The 15,000-nt window shown below is 46.5% G+C and overlaps 1 long non-coding RNA gene across 1 annotated transcript in view; it reads left to right on the forward strand.

Annotated features, from left to right (window-relative positions):
* Window positions 1–15,000, forward strand: part of LOC132446476 (uncharacterized) — a 365,756-nt gene that overhangs the window by 97,052 nt on the left and 253,704 nt on the right. The window lies entirely within an intron of this gene.

Genomic DNA, 15,000 nt, shown 5'->3' on the forward strand with positions numbered 1-15,000 from the left:
ACACCGCAGAAGAATCAACTACATCAGACATAAACCAGAGCAGGGAGGAGGATGGATCCTGTGCCACCTGGTGGATCAAGTGTGCCACTGTCTTGGAACCTCCGACAGTCTCCACTCTCCAGCTTGTTGTTCATGAATACTGGACAACATGGGACAGTTTGAGAAAATGGCTGCTGACAGCCTGTTGTCTACATACTGGTAGGCTGCACAAGTAACAATTTGAATGACATTGTAAAATCATTTGTCCTCACAAAGCAATGTCAATAACAGCTTATTTTATTAATGTATTAAATGTATTAACCCATATTTGACAGTTGTGTTTTGATTGTATTTATTAACAATCTTGTGAACTTTAAGAAATGCACTATGTAGGCCCTATTACTGATTACTTTTTGTGAAAATTACTAATTGGGTTTTAAACAAAACATTACTAATTGGGTTTTATCTGTCAGCATTAAACGTTTTGGGCATCAGAATAAGCACTTATTGACATTAAGTGGTTCACAGGTGCATCTCATAATATTAGAATATCAGGGAAAAGCTCTATTTATGTCATTTAATTCAAAAGGTGAAAGTTCCATTTAAAGATGTATTAGACACAAAGTATATTTCAAGCATTATCTTGTGAATGATAATGTAAGATTATTTTGTGACATTTAGTGGTTCACTTATATAAATACTGATCATGTTTTACAATGTGGATGACAATGTTAAATTATTTAGTCTCATAAGGCTACAATGCTGCTTGAAAGTATGCGAACCTCTTGAGCCTTTTTGAATTTGATTTAATTTAACCATTATTAATTCATTTTTAGCAATACCAGACAGTATTTTTATATGAAATAACAGATGTGTGTTTATAACTTCAACATTTTTATTGTCCAAAAATCAATTGTTAAAACGAATTATTTGCCTAATTATTATGTACGTGCAAAAGTAGGTGAACCCTGAGCTGCATTGCTTAAATCGAGCAGGTAAACACAATCAGGTGGGACCAATGTAGTGATGAAATGGACCAATGTAATGAGAGATCTTTAGGGAAGAAATTGGGCAGCACAAGATAAAACAAATCAAACCAAGGTTTAGGCTCACCAAAGTGAACCCATTCCGTTTAATCACTAAATGTGTCCCACCTGATTGTGTTTACCTGCTCGATTTAAGCAATGCAGCTCAGGGCTCACTAACTTTTGCACACAAGTAAGCAAATAATTGTTTTATTTGAATTTTTAACTACACAATTCTGGAGATTTTTTTTATTATTATTGATAAACCCACACCTGTTATTTAATGTAAAACATACTGGTATTGTTAAAATGATTAATAATGGTTAAATAAAATTCCAATTCGGCTCAAGAGGTTGACATACTTTCTAGCAACACTGTAAGTCAACAACAGCTTATTTTAGTTATGTATTATGTTCGTAAGAACCCATATTTGCCAGTTGTGTTTTGATTGTATTTATTTACAATCGTGTTAATTTTAAGAGGCACTATTACTGATTACTTTTTGTGAAAGTTACATCACTAATTTGGTTTTATTGTTAAATGCAAGACAGAGAAAGGCAGTACAAGAAGCCATGACATTTAGTAGTTAACTTTGGTAAATACAGAAAAAAGTGTTGTTCTTTCCTTGTTCAGCTAAAATCTGTTTTATTTTGAAGTTTCAATGTGAACGACAATGTACAATTATTTGCTGTGTCAAATATCCTTCCACAATGAAGTACATTTTTTTTATTATTTTTGCATTGCAGTCGCATGTTGTTTTTTTCAGTGTAGAATTCTGTTCTTTTTTACACCTCACACTCCTCACACATATCAAAAACCTATCACATATCCAAAGCTTGGATATCAATACGCTAATGCTGCAGCTGAAATTTTCTCCACATCACAAGACATGATGTGATACTATCTTTTAAGCACAGTAAATGTTTTTGTCCCAACATGTCAGTAGAATTACCCAGAAGTGCTTGTCTATCTGCTGGTAGAAAGGCCTGTGTAAAATGCGAAGTCTGAACAGAAGCTGGATAGCTGGTTTTAGTATAGTACTGGTGCACCGGGCTAGCCTGGTTCTACCAGACTCTCATACTTCACTTCATTTCATTTCATTTGTACAGAGAGTCTGGACCTAATCAATTGACAAACATTAACTCACTTGAAGGCGGGTGTCTGTTGAAGTTTAAAATGATTGGATCTGCCCAGTGCCACTCTGGATCTGCCATAACCAATCGCTAACGTTTGGTTGTGACGTATGTCATGCGCCGGGAATCACGCGCAGGTTGTACACAAACCAAACACCTTGCGCGTCTGCACGAAAATGTCCGTCAACGACAGCTGCAGGTTTTGTTCGTCGAATTTAATTTATCAGGGAAAAATTGCACATTGTAAATCAACTACCGACCTACAACAACAACTCAAACTGGCGCACGACTTTATCGTCATTGTTCTCAGACACGCCCTCTGTTTGCTGATTGGGCGCCGCTGTGGCGGCGCCAGAAAACCAAATTACATACAGCAGGTCCAGACCTAGTACTGAAGGGAAATTCAAATTGAGCGGAAGTACTTAGGCGGGCGGAGCCAGGCTAGCACCGGGCCTGTCCCAGTGGTGTCAGGACGTAGCGTGGTGGCCAGGCATTGATTGGTAAATCGGTGCCGTGTTCCAATACCCGTACTTCCATGAGTACACTTAAAGGAAGTACTATCCGTACTCACTTGAGTACGTTAATTTTTCAGATGTGAGTGCTGTTTCAAATCGAGTACTCCGTGGTGCACTAACCGGAAATTACGATCACGACTGCCGCCGCGGCTCCTCCCCCGCAATAAACATCCCGCTTTGAACGGTGAACTATTTACGCCTAGCAGCTATAAAAAGCTATAAAAACTATAACAACTACAAAATGACTCTATTAATGCAAGCTATGTGGAAAATGCGCCGACTTTGGCTCAGCCTGGCTCCGCCTCTTCCGCTACGTAGCTAATGCTGCTATCCATTTGGATTTACGAAGTGGTAAAGTCGCAAATCTCCCAGCTTTCTTTCGGCATTTAACTGAGGCACGCCCCCTTTTGGTCGTAGTATCTCGTCGCTTTCAAAGTAGAGCGAGCAGAGCTGTACAACTCGTAAAGAAGATGGCTGCGCCCATAGTTAATGGGGGATGAGATGTATTTTCTTTCTATTTGTACCACGTTGGTGGTTTTAATGTCGTTTTTAAAACCTCTTACACACTTGATTTCATTGCTGCTTTAATCCGGTCACCAATTTGCACGGTCTTGCTTTGCGTGCAATTCAATGTAAAGTTTTGTTTTGAAGCTGGTTTGCTAAAGAGGCTATGTTGCTAATGATGACTAGCCTGCTACTACTCCCCCTCGTGGCTCGACAGAAACACAAATGGCAAACTAGAAGGCTGGAGCAAGGGAAATACGTCACGTTCTCGCTGAAGCTCGTCGTTCGTACCAGCGTACCATCCAAATGGATAGCAGCATAAGATGGCTGCCGTTGAGTACGGAAAGTGTCCTTCGATCCACACTTCACGATTAGCCCGTTTTGAGTACGACATCCGGGTCCTTGAAGTATACTTCTTTTCGCCGGATCTGAATTGGAACGTACTACGTACTTAAAATTTGGCTAGTAAGTACGGACAGAACGGGTATTGGAACACGGCACAAGACCCTGGTCAAGGACTGCAATGCTTGCCTCCTTATCGGAAAGACCCAGGCCCCAGCCCCACCCCCACCCCCACCCAGGTGAGAAGGGTCAATCTGCAGGCTTGGGCGTTTCCGTCATGACACAAGAACGCCCTTTAGGCGTTCCTGGTAGCGTTTCATTGACCAATCACGCGGTGTTTCGAAAGGCATACTGGGTTTCGCAAGGCATACTGCGAAGCACAGTCGCAAGGCATACTATGCTTTCCTTTCTTAATGGCAATTTTACCTCTCTCATTAGACTTAGCAATCATGGAGCCCCCACTTGGCTAACGTTAGTTCTATGCTACCCGTACTTACTACTAGATCTTATTTTGAAACTTCTGTTTTAGAAAATCGGTTTCGGTGTTGACGATGGAAGTTAGGTCGGTTTATGGCAGAGTTTCCGTTGTCCGGTTATTACCGGTCATTGACCCGGGAAAAAATGAGGAAGACCGAAATTTCTTAATGTCCCCGGTTAGAATGACCAATGGAAATAATTCCTTGCACAATTTGAATTGTGTTTAAATATGCTACAGTGGTCATTTGTTTAGCCAATTCATGTTAAACAATGAGGGTTGATTGACCCGACCTGGCCCACCGATATTTCCCACCACTGTCCTTGAGCGGGGTCGGGCCGGGCCTTTGATCGAGCGTTTGTGCGTTTTTGTTTTTGTTGTCTTTATTGGCTGAGGAGAAATCGATGGCATAAACAAAAATATTATAGGCCTTTATTACACGGGTCTTCTCAATGCCGTGGAACGCTCCGTTCACTTGCATGGGTAGTAATCCGGTAACTTGACAACCCCAGTGTCTTCGGTTGCTAAGCGACGTCAACGTCTTTGGCAGACTATTTCAATGATCAACACTACGAATGCTGGTAACGAATAAATTGTAAAAAGACACACCATGTGAAGTTATTTCCCAAATAAGATTTGAAAAGCTTTGGAAGTTTATTTACAACAGTATTTACATGGTTTATGAGTTGTACACTTTGACATTTTAATCCAGTTCAGCGAGAAAGGCGACGAAGAATAAGAAGGGGGCGTTCCAGTCTGCGTAAACGGGAACCTCCACCACACAAGAACGCCCATTTGTGTCTGCAGTGGGATGATATTGACCCAGGCAGCTGCTGAACTGGCCGTCCCGACCCTGGGAGCACCTTCAACTCGACCTCTGTGGCGAGCTGCATGGTGTGCCGCATCACCAGCGGTTCCTCGTCGCTGTCTGGGTCAATATCATCCCACTGCAGACACAAATGGGCGTTCTTGTGTGGTGGAGGTTCCCGTTTACGCAGACTGGAACGCCCCCTTCTTATTCTTCGTCGCCTTTCTCGAGTGGCCACAAAAAAGTTGCCAACAAATCCACAAAAACTCTATCCGGATACACCCCACAGCCATACTGCTACTACGTAGCCTAGGGGTACACGGTTCTCTGTCAACAATTGTAACATTGGGATAAGTTCTAGGATGGCTGGGGGTGGGGTGGGCGGGGTGGGCGGCCCGGTGGGTGGCACGTGACTGCCAAATGGCTTGGACAATGAATGAGGTATTAATGGTGTGTTCCTCAATCCTCGGACGCCACACTTCCGAGTCGAAAGTCAAAGATCTCCCAGCGTTCTTGCGGCATTTCTCAGAGGCACGCCCCCTTTTTGTCTTCATCTTTCGGAATTCTGAGAGTAGACCGAGAGCAGTGATGATGCTCTCAATGAAATGTCTGCGCCCGTGAAGAGATTTATTTTCTTTGTCGTCGTTAAGAGATTTATTTTCTTTGTATTTGTACTAGGTTGGTCATTTTAATGTCGATTTTAAATGCTCTTACACACTTGATTACATTGCTACTTTATTCCGGTCACCAATTTATACATTGCATGGTCTTGCTGCGCGTCCAATACAATGTCAAGTTGTGTTGTTTGTTTCCGGGCTGGTTTGCTAGAGAGGCTAATGTAGCTAACAATAAACAACGACTAGCCAATTTCATGACACAATCAGATAGACGAACAGGAACGCTATAAGTGCTCCGAGACCGGAAATTATTTCAAAAGTGCAATACGGAAGGCTGGCGTCCGAGGATTCAGGAACACACCATCAGACAATCAAGTCATTTTAGCCTGAATACATACTGTACGTAAGAAGCACCAGACCAGGTTTCTAGTACCATGGACAGTATCAGAGCGATAACCTGTTGAACTAAGTGGATGTGGTAGGCTACATCAGGGGATGCATCTGCAGACCACTGCCACATAAATAAAGGTACGTAAGAAGCAATATTTATTGCTTAAGATTTGCTGGTGCTGGTGACATGCCTGATAGGATTTCCGGCGTAACGACGTGTGCAATTTTTAAATGGCACTGGTCTTGGATAGAGGAGGTGGGTAGAGACGCAAAGCCCTTTGGAAGCTGGTGTCAAAAACTCAAAAACGGCAACGAGTGGGATGCTTCTGCACTTTGTGTGCAAGGAGAATATTATATGGAACTAGCAGGAAATAAGTGCTGCCACGGCACAAATTAGATCCTCGTCATCAAGCAGCTGTCCGAGCAATTCAATGCACCTCACGTTTGCCGGGGGTAACAGCCACAGCAGATATCCGACCCTCAAAGACCGATCGCGCGGCTGATTTAAAATTCACTTGTGCGCCTTCATTGCTGATCTGTCGTTTACATCGCTCATTCACTCGTCACTTTAAGAAATTAGCGGAGGATAAACCTGCCCTTACGCATCTGTCTGTCTCGAGGCAGCATGTCAGCTATCTTATCACACACGGCATCTCGCCAGAGTTTAAAGAAATCTGTCCGACAAGCTTAAGAATGGCATGTTTTCACTTAACATTGATGAGGCCACGGACAAAATGTACTGGTCCGATTTTATGAAGAGGATGCAGGCAGTGTGAAAATACAGCACATTGCCAGCAAAAAGGTCAATGTTGCAACTGCCTCAGCACTGATGCTGCAACTAAAAGATGTCCTGCAATCATATGGGCTAGAGTGGAGACAAGTCACCAGTATTCTGCTGGACAATTGTGCTGTGATGAGGGGAAAGACATCTAGGCTTGAAACGCTAGCTAGGAAGGAGAACCCTAATCTGCTGGACATATCAGGAGACACCGTTCACATGGTGTCCAATAGTGCTAAGGACCTTATGAGACCGTTTGGCTCAGAATGTGGAAGCTTTTTGCTCTGATAACTATTATGATATAGAGAAGTCACCTAAACAGTAGGAGATTTTTGCACAGTTTCAAAGTTTACTCCATCTCCTCCCCCAAGAGCTTGATAATGCCCATCAGTAACAGATTCATTCAAATGTTGGAGGTATTCAACAGGGTGAATGAGCTCCTGTATGTGCTCGTGCTGCACTATACTACCATGTGCTGGATCCAAAAAGTGTTTAAAATAAATGGTGCATATTTTGCAGAAAAAAGAATGTCTCTTTGTTCATGCCCTTAAGTCAATGGTTAGGCTACTAATCAATTCCTAGTTTACGAGTATTATAATTGCCGCCTACTGACCTTTCTTGGTATGGCTGTAGTATCTGTAGTCTCAGTATGTTATTCAAAGAATAAGTACATTGGTAAATGACTAGTTAAGGCCCGGATCCCAAGAGCTCTGTTGCTCTACACAAAGATGCTACTATATTAGGCTTATATTGGGTTTGTTCATCTCATGTCTGAATGTTATTTCCACAAAATTCACCAGAATCTATCATTAAAGGGTCTATTTATCAAAATGTTCATCCTGGGGAGCATACCCCTGGATCCCGCTTGACAATTATGTTGATCAGGGCATATATCTTGGCTTAGGGGCCCGCTAACCTCCCAGGGAAAAAAGTTCAGGCTCAGGATTTTTTTCTACCTTCACCCCTGTGGTGATCTATGTTCAGACCCTGTTACGTTGCTATATTACACATTTTTCCAGAGGCCTCATACAACAACATTTGAAAGGTCAAACAATCTTTTTTTCTAAGCCTTGGTCTAACAGGGCTAAACTTTCTCATTAATTAAACTTTTGGATGGTGGACATGAAAAATAAAATGATTATCTCCCTCTGAAAAGCATCTTTACAAATAATAATTTAACCAACTTTGCGAATAGGTAACATGTGATTAATATACCATCAGTAAATTCTGGCGAACAGATTATTCAGGTTTTATTATGTTTTTATTTTTTTTATTAAGGTTGCATTTTGATTTGTATTTAAAACTGTAACAATTTGATGTAAAATGTTGACAACAGCAGTAGATGAGTTGCAACACTGTAAATTAAACATGTTTTTCCAGTCCGGTTAAGGGTTCACGGCTGGCCTCTTGTGGTCGATAAAGTTACTCAGTTCGACATATAGCAAAGTAGAAATATAGAGTCATCTCAATGCGGTTCAGTGGTTTCCCCAAATTATGAAAACACAGGTAATCATCTGATAATTTCACAGGTGTCTTGGCGCTGGGAGCATTTCAAGTGTCAATGCAGCTTGGACGATGTTTTATCTTAAAATGCAAAAACTGTTTCAATCATTTTCACTTGATGCAGAACTAAATGTGTTCCTTCAGTTCTACTAAACGACCGTAGATTACACCAGAAACGTCTTGTCAAAAGCAGACCTGCGTCCAGGTCAGTCGGTCAGAGCTTGGTCATGGGGATGTGCAGGTTGTTCCATGGACCCATCCACAGCTCCTCCTCGTCCGACTGCGTTCTGTCACTCAGACACTCCGTTAGCTCTCTGGCCGTCGCTCCGCCAACGTCCACCTCCGACTCCCTCTCCTCCCTCTCCTCCCCCACCTCCCCCGATCCCGCTGTCTCCACGCCGCCCTCCCCCTCCTTCGCTCTTGAGGCCTCTGGAATGTTCTCTGTGCTGCTCTGAGCGGCGGCGACAAGGGTCGCCCTGGACGCTACACCTGCAGCGTGACCACTGCCGGTCGACCCCGGGGACACATGAGAAGGTCCCACGTTTAACGTCTTCTCTTCGTCGTTTGAGAACGAGGCGGTGGCGGTTGCAGGGGCGGCCATTTCGGAGTGGGGCCTCCGGAAGCCGCTGCGGCCCTCGTCGCTGACCTCCTCCGCAGCGGCGGCTATTATGTGGTTGTTGAGGGGAATGCGTTCCTCTAGCGTGGCGGCCATTTTCTCCAGCTTGCGGAAGTGTTTGGCCAGCCTGGAGCTGAGGACAGGGGAGCTGAGCAGGTTGTTGTTGGTGGGGGCGGTGTGCGCTTGAACCGGCGCCACACCCGACCCCGCGCGACGGGTGCGGACGATGGAGCCGTTTTGCGCCACGTAGACGCTGCCATTGTTGTTGGCGTGGCTTTTGACGGACGACGCGAGGCGGTTGGGGCGCTGGGGCTCCGGGGCGCTCTCCTCGCCGGTGGAACTGGTCTCGTACTCCCGGTCCATCACCAGCTTGACACGGCGCGTCCTACTGCCGTACTGGGGACACACACACACGCGCGTGCGCAAACACACACACACACACGCATGCACGCACGCACACACACACACACACACATACACACACATTAGAATTAGAATAGAGTCTAAACGACTTTATCTGTCATTTAAATGTATTGCACACAAAAGCATACAGACAGAGAAACTGGTTTTAAAATGAAGGCGGAACTTAAAAACCAAGCAAGGTCACAGAGTGAAGATAGTGCCGACATGAACAAAAGGGGAATGAGAATCTCCACACTGGAAATCCAAAAATACCCGAAAGGTTTTCCAATGAAGGCCAAAAGACCATCTCTCTCCATGGCCAGATGGGTTAGAAGATACAGAGGGAGAGAGTCAATCCCAGCATGCTTATCAGAGGCATAAGAGGCGGGGAATAAAAAACCAGAAAGAAGAAAGAGTAAAAGTTTGAAAACCGACACAGTAACTCCTCGAGGACAAAGAGTCAGCGAAGAGTACGCCAAAAACAGGCAGGAAAGAAGTAAATAAAGGTTAATTCCACTCAGGTAATCACGGCAAACTCCAGCCAGGGCTGTTTGTTGGGGAAGATCTTACTGTCTCTGCAGATCATCTAATCTCCAAGATCACAACCTCATCTCCCTCCATCCATGCCATCGTTCTCTGTGTGTACACTGTCCTCTTCCTCCTCCTCCTCATCGTCCTCTGTGATTGGCGATAGGATTTCGTTCATGATCTCAATCACGCCAAAGCTGTCCTCTGATTGGCAGACGTGTCTGTCAGAGGACCGCCTCCTCGAGGACGATGATGTCGATGAGGATGACAAAGATCGACTCGACTTGGCAAGTCGGGACCCCTTGCTGGGCTTCTCTTCGTCTCCCACCTCCTCATCCTCTCCCTCTTCTTCTATTCTTCTGTGCAAAGTCGAGGACGAGGAAGAGTGCCGGGAGGTTTTAGGCCTTGATGGCCGGAAACCATCAGTGCTTTTGTGAGTCCTCCCTCTCTTCTCAACAGCTCGCCTGGAGCCGGACTTCTCCGTCCCGCCACTCGAAGCCTCGCCCGCACCCTCGTCTTCCCCTCCTCCTCCTCCTCCTCCTCCTCCTCCTCCTCCTCTTCCTCCACCTCCTCCTCTCCCTTCTGAATCTGACCCCCCGACCGAATCCTCCCCCTCCTCCCCCCTCCTGGGGTCTCGCTCCCCCTCCCTCCCTCCTCCGTCGGACCCCGTCTCCTCCCCAGCCGTCCCCGTCGACCCCGACTCCGTCCCGGACTCCGTCCCGTCCTCCGTTCCATACTCCGTCCCGGTCCTGGAGCTCAGCTCTGCGTCCGAGTCGGCCCACTCTGAGGCAGACGTCTGGCTGCCCCCCTCCCACTGAGAGTCAGGTGACCGGGCCCCCCCGGGGCCCCTGCGCTCTCCGGCCCCCCCGGGGCCCCTGCGCTCCCCAGACCCCCGGGACACCTGCGCCGAGACGCTGAGATCCCCGATGGAGTCGGACCTCCTCCTCCTCCTCCCACTGCTGCGGCCCTCCCCCTCCCCTCCGCCCCCCGCCCCGAGGGGCCCGGGGAGCCGGAGGAGCCGGTGGTAGAGGGAGGCCAGGCTGGAGTCGGGGCCGAGCTGCTGTCTGCCGGGGGCCGGTGCTCGTGCGTCCTGGGACCCCTTGAAGTAGCCCTCGTCGAGGAACGCCGGGCCGTCCGCCATGACCTCTCCCCCTACGACTCCCCTCCCCCACCCCTCCCCCCCTCGGTTGCTCATCGCTATGGCCTCGATTCTCCTCATGGCCTCCGCCTCTCTGCCCCTCCACCTCTCCCGGCCTCTCCCCTCTCCTTCCCCTGCCACTATCTGTCTGTCCTCCCTCCTCTCCCTCCCTCCACCTCCACCTCCTCCTGCCCATCCGTTGCTGTCCGTCCATCGAGGTTCTCCCCCGTTCATTCCGACTCCTCCCCCCTTTCTCCCTCTCCCCACTGTCCCCTCTCCTCCGGCCCACCCATTGCTCTCGTTCCACCGAGGTTCTCCTCCTTTTGTTCTTTCTCCTCCCCCTCCTCCTCCTCCTCTCCCTACTTGCCCCTCTCCTCCGGCCCACCCATTGCTTTCCTTCCATCGCGGTTCTCCTCCTTGCGATCTCTCTCCTCCTTCTCCCCTCCCTCTGACTCCTTCCATCCCAGCTTCCCCCTCCCACCCTCTGCCTCCCACTCCCTCTCTCGCTCCACGCCTCTCCCCTCCTGCCCGTCCATTGCTGCCCTTCCATCGAGGATCTGCTTGCAATCTCTCTCCTCTTCCTCCTTCTCCTCCTCTACCTCTGACTCCTTCCATCCCTCCTTCCACCGCCCACCCTCTCCCTCCTCCACCTTCTCTCCCTCCTCCCCCATCGCCTCCTCCTCCCCCCCCCTCTCCCCCTGCCCGTCCATTGCTGTCCTTCCATCGAGGTTCTCCCCCTCCTCCTCTACCTCTGCCTCCTTCCATCCCTCCTTCGCCCTCCCACCCTCTACCCCCTGCTCCTTCTCTCCTCCCATCCCCCTCTGGGCTCCCCCCGCCTGCCTCCTCCAGGGGCCCCACCTTGGCCTTGCTCCAGGGGGGTTGCAGGGCCGGGGGCGGCCCCGTCTTCTTACCCCTAGAGGGGAACAGTGTGCTCAGCTTCAGGGCGGCCATCACCCGGGAAAATGCTGCTGCTGCTGCCCCTGTAGGGGCCGCTCTGGGGCTCTGGGCCCCAGCGTGGACCGCCCCGTTGGTCTGGCTCTGCTCCACTGCCTGAGAGGGGCCCCGTTTGGGCCCCAGGGGCCCCGCTGTGGTTCCGGCAGTGGAGGGGGGACGAGAAGTAAAAGGTGGAGGAGGAGGAGGAGCCAGGGAGTTTGTCGGCTTTGGGGCTATCTTCCCCGCCCTGAGTGGTCTTCTGCCGCCATGCCCCCGTGGCGCCTATTGGCATGGCGATATTGTTGTTGCACGAAAAAAAACAACGTTGTGTTCCGGGGGAGGTTTGTCAAAGGAAAAGGTTGAACAAATATGATGGAACAAAAACAAACATGAGGAATGAACAAGAAAACAAACAAATCCATCTCATCTCATCTGATCTCATGTTGACTGATTTAACCCCACAATGCAACCCCAAATTGATTTGACTTTATCTGATGTGATGGCCTAACATTGTATCCATTGTAGTTTCATTTGATTTGACGTTACGTAATCTTGCTTAATTGCATTTTATCAGCGCGTTCAGTTCCTTAAAATACATCAATTATAAAAAGTAATTCAATTGTCCAGTGACTTCTACTCCTGATGTTCATGTTAACGTGGGACCCCCTCACACACACCTCGGTCTCAGAGTCCTGGGGGCTGTAGTAGAAGCTGCCGTCGTCGTCGACGACCACCTCACCATACTCGTCATAGAGACCAGCGGGGGAGATCAACTTCCTGCGGCTGCCGTACTGAGGGAGCTCATAGCTGGAGAGAGAGAGAGAGAGAGAGAGAGAGAGAGAGAGAGAGAGAGAGAGAGAGAGAGAAATAAAATTATAGTATTTTATTTAATTATATTATAATTGGATAACAATGTCACACTGTTGGGTTAAATATTAATAAAGCAAAATAAAGTATTAAAACCGGTGCTTAGTGCAAAGATGGTCTGTCTGCATGGCAGGATAAAATACGTTTATAAAAGCTCTTTATCAAGGATTAGTGTGTTCTGTGTCTTTTTTTGTGTATCGCTTCTCCAACTCTCTCACTTTGAGGTATGTTATGCTTTCGGTTGACAATAAACAAGGAAAAGCCTTGACCGTTTCAATTGTTTCTTTTATCGGGAGTGATAAAGTGAAAAGATGGAGAGAACTGCAAAAGGAGAGATACCAACAGGCCCTTGAGTGAAATGTATACGAGCCTCCTGCTTTGGTCCAGAGCTGCTGATGCAGTCCATATTAACCTTCCCTTTAAATCAGGCAGGGCTGCTTTTATGGGGCCTTCTGATTGGAATGGTCACCTTTACTCTGCTCTAACTCTTTCACTCTGTTTCTAACCCAGCACTAGAGGGCAGTCATGTATTATGAAGTCTTCCTAAGTTACTCATGTCACAATGTCACTATTCCGGCACCCATCACCAGATAGCTAAACACTCTAACTCGATTGAAGTAACGCTAGGTCGCTTCAATGACGAGGCAGCATAAAGTCCATTGTCAACGTGCACTTGTATGTCCATTAATTGAAGGTATGGCGTTTCCTGTGCCCGTTTTCAGGCAGATGGAGCCAAATGAAAAGAGAGATCTTGTACCTAGCCGACTTTACAGGAAAGCGGTTGCTAACCTCTGAACTAGGGATGCACCGATCCGATATTTGTATCGGTATCGATATTGAAGACATTTCTAGATCGGGTATCGGTGACAAATGAGCCGATCCATATTTAAAAAAAAAATTATTATTATTATTTTTTTTTTACGTTTATGTACATACTTGAATCCTATTCCTACTACCTTGCTGCTTTGATAATTGAATTTCCCACGAAAATGTTCTCACGGGATTAATAAAAGTGTATCTATCTATTGGCTGATCTATTCAGTTTCTATGCTGTGCGCTGTGAGTGACGTCATAAACAAGCAACACGCCGTGCGGAGCCTACAGTGATTGCAAAATGGAGCGAGCAAAAGGATCTGCTATCTGGAGCTATTTCACTTTACCTAAGCCAGCAAGCTCCACGGCTACATGCAACATATGCAAAGTAAATGTCCCGAGGGGTGGTACTAAACAAACCTTCTAGCTTTAATACCACAAACCTTATAAAGCACCTCCAAAAATTCAAGTCTCATGATCCCAGTCTTTTCCCCTCAATGAAACTTACAGTTTGTAGCCATAATTTCGCGTTGTTTTTCTATATCGGTATCGGATCGGTATCGGCCGATACTAAACCTCCGATATCGGTATCGGTATCGGAGGTGAAAAAAGCGGATCGGTGCATCCCTACTCTGAACTAAACAAGGGACTGACAACATGTGACTTTAAACACCCAATGAGAACGTAAACATCTTAATTAACAGGAGTAGGATACGTTCTACCTACTGGCCTACAGGAGGCTCTAGAACACTTCAACAGAAAGAATGCATGTACTATTACAATCACCATGAACAGGACTCGCGAATTGACTTACCATATTTGGATAAGAAAAATCATGTAGCAAAGACAAATGATAAAGAGTAAAACGTCTCTTAATTATTCCCAACTGAATGAGATACGTCATGTCAGAATTATCTTTTGAGATCAACCATAAAGAGTATCTAAACACTCCCTGTCTAGCCACTCCCACTACAGCATTAATCCCATGGATCAGCCAATCACATACCAAGCCTAAAAATGACATATTGTCATTATTTCTATACAATCTGTCTTTGTCTTGGCAATGACTACAATCCACAAAATAAACGGAGATGCCGGTTGTCATGTGCAGAACTAACGCTGACGGTACTGAGTGAATGGCAGCCCTTTTGATTGGTCAGCCACAGTACTGTGTAAACTGCTCCTTTTGTTACTTTCGTCTCTTTAGCGGGCGGAGGACCTGGATCTTTGCATTAAAGAGAAGCTGAAGCCATGTGTTGTCTCAAACAAGAATGGCTGTCCCCGTATATTGTGTTAATTGTGTTAATCGGCCCTGGAAGTGCATTTAGAACCAAATTGGATGAGCAAAAAAAACAACGAAAAAGAAAAATACGTTACGTTCATGTATAAACCCTTTGAAATCATTAAGATTTAACCTACATTAATCATAATAAAAAAACTGTTTCTCCACCCTGTGTGAATTAATCAGAACGAGAGACCAGTTTCCCACCAGTATGGAAATTTATCAGAAACAAAATTATACCCCAATTTCGGCCCCCCTGTGTGAGTTAATCTGAATCAGGATTTAACAGCCGTGCCCTGTCCTGTCCCAATAGCCAGACAGGAGTTTGTTAGCATCATTCTGAGCCACCAAC

The sequence above is a fragment of the Gadus macrocephalus genome, chromosome 18, assembly GCF_031168955.1.
Source record: "Gadus macrocephalus chromosome 18, ASM3116895v1".
Taxonomy (NCBI): domain Eukaryota; kingdom Metazoa; phylum Chordata; class Actinopteri; order Gadiformes; family Gadidae; genus Gadus; species Gadus macrocephalus.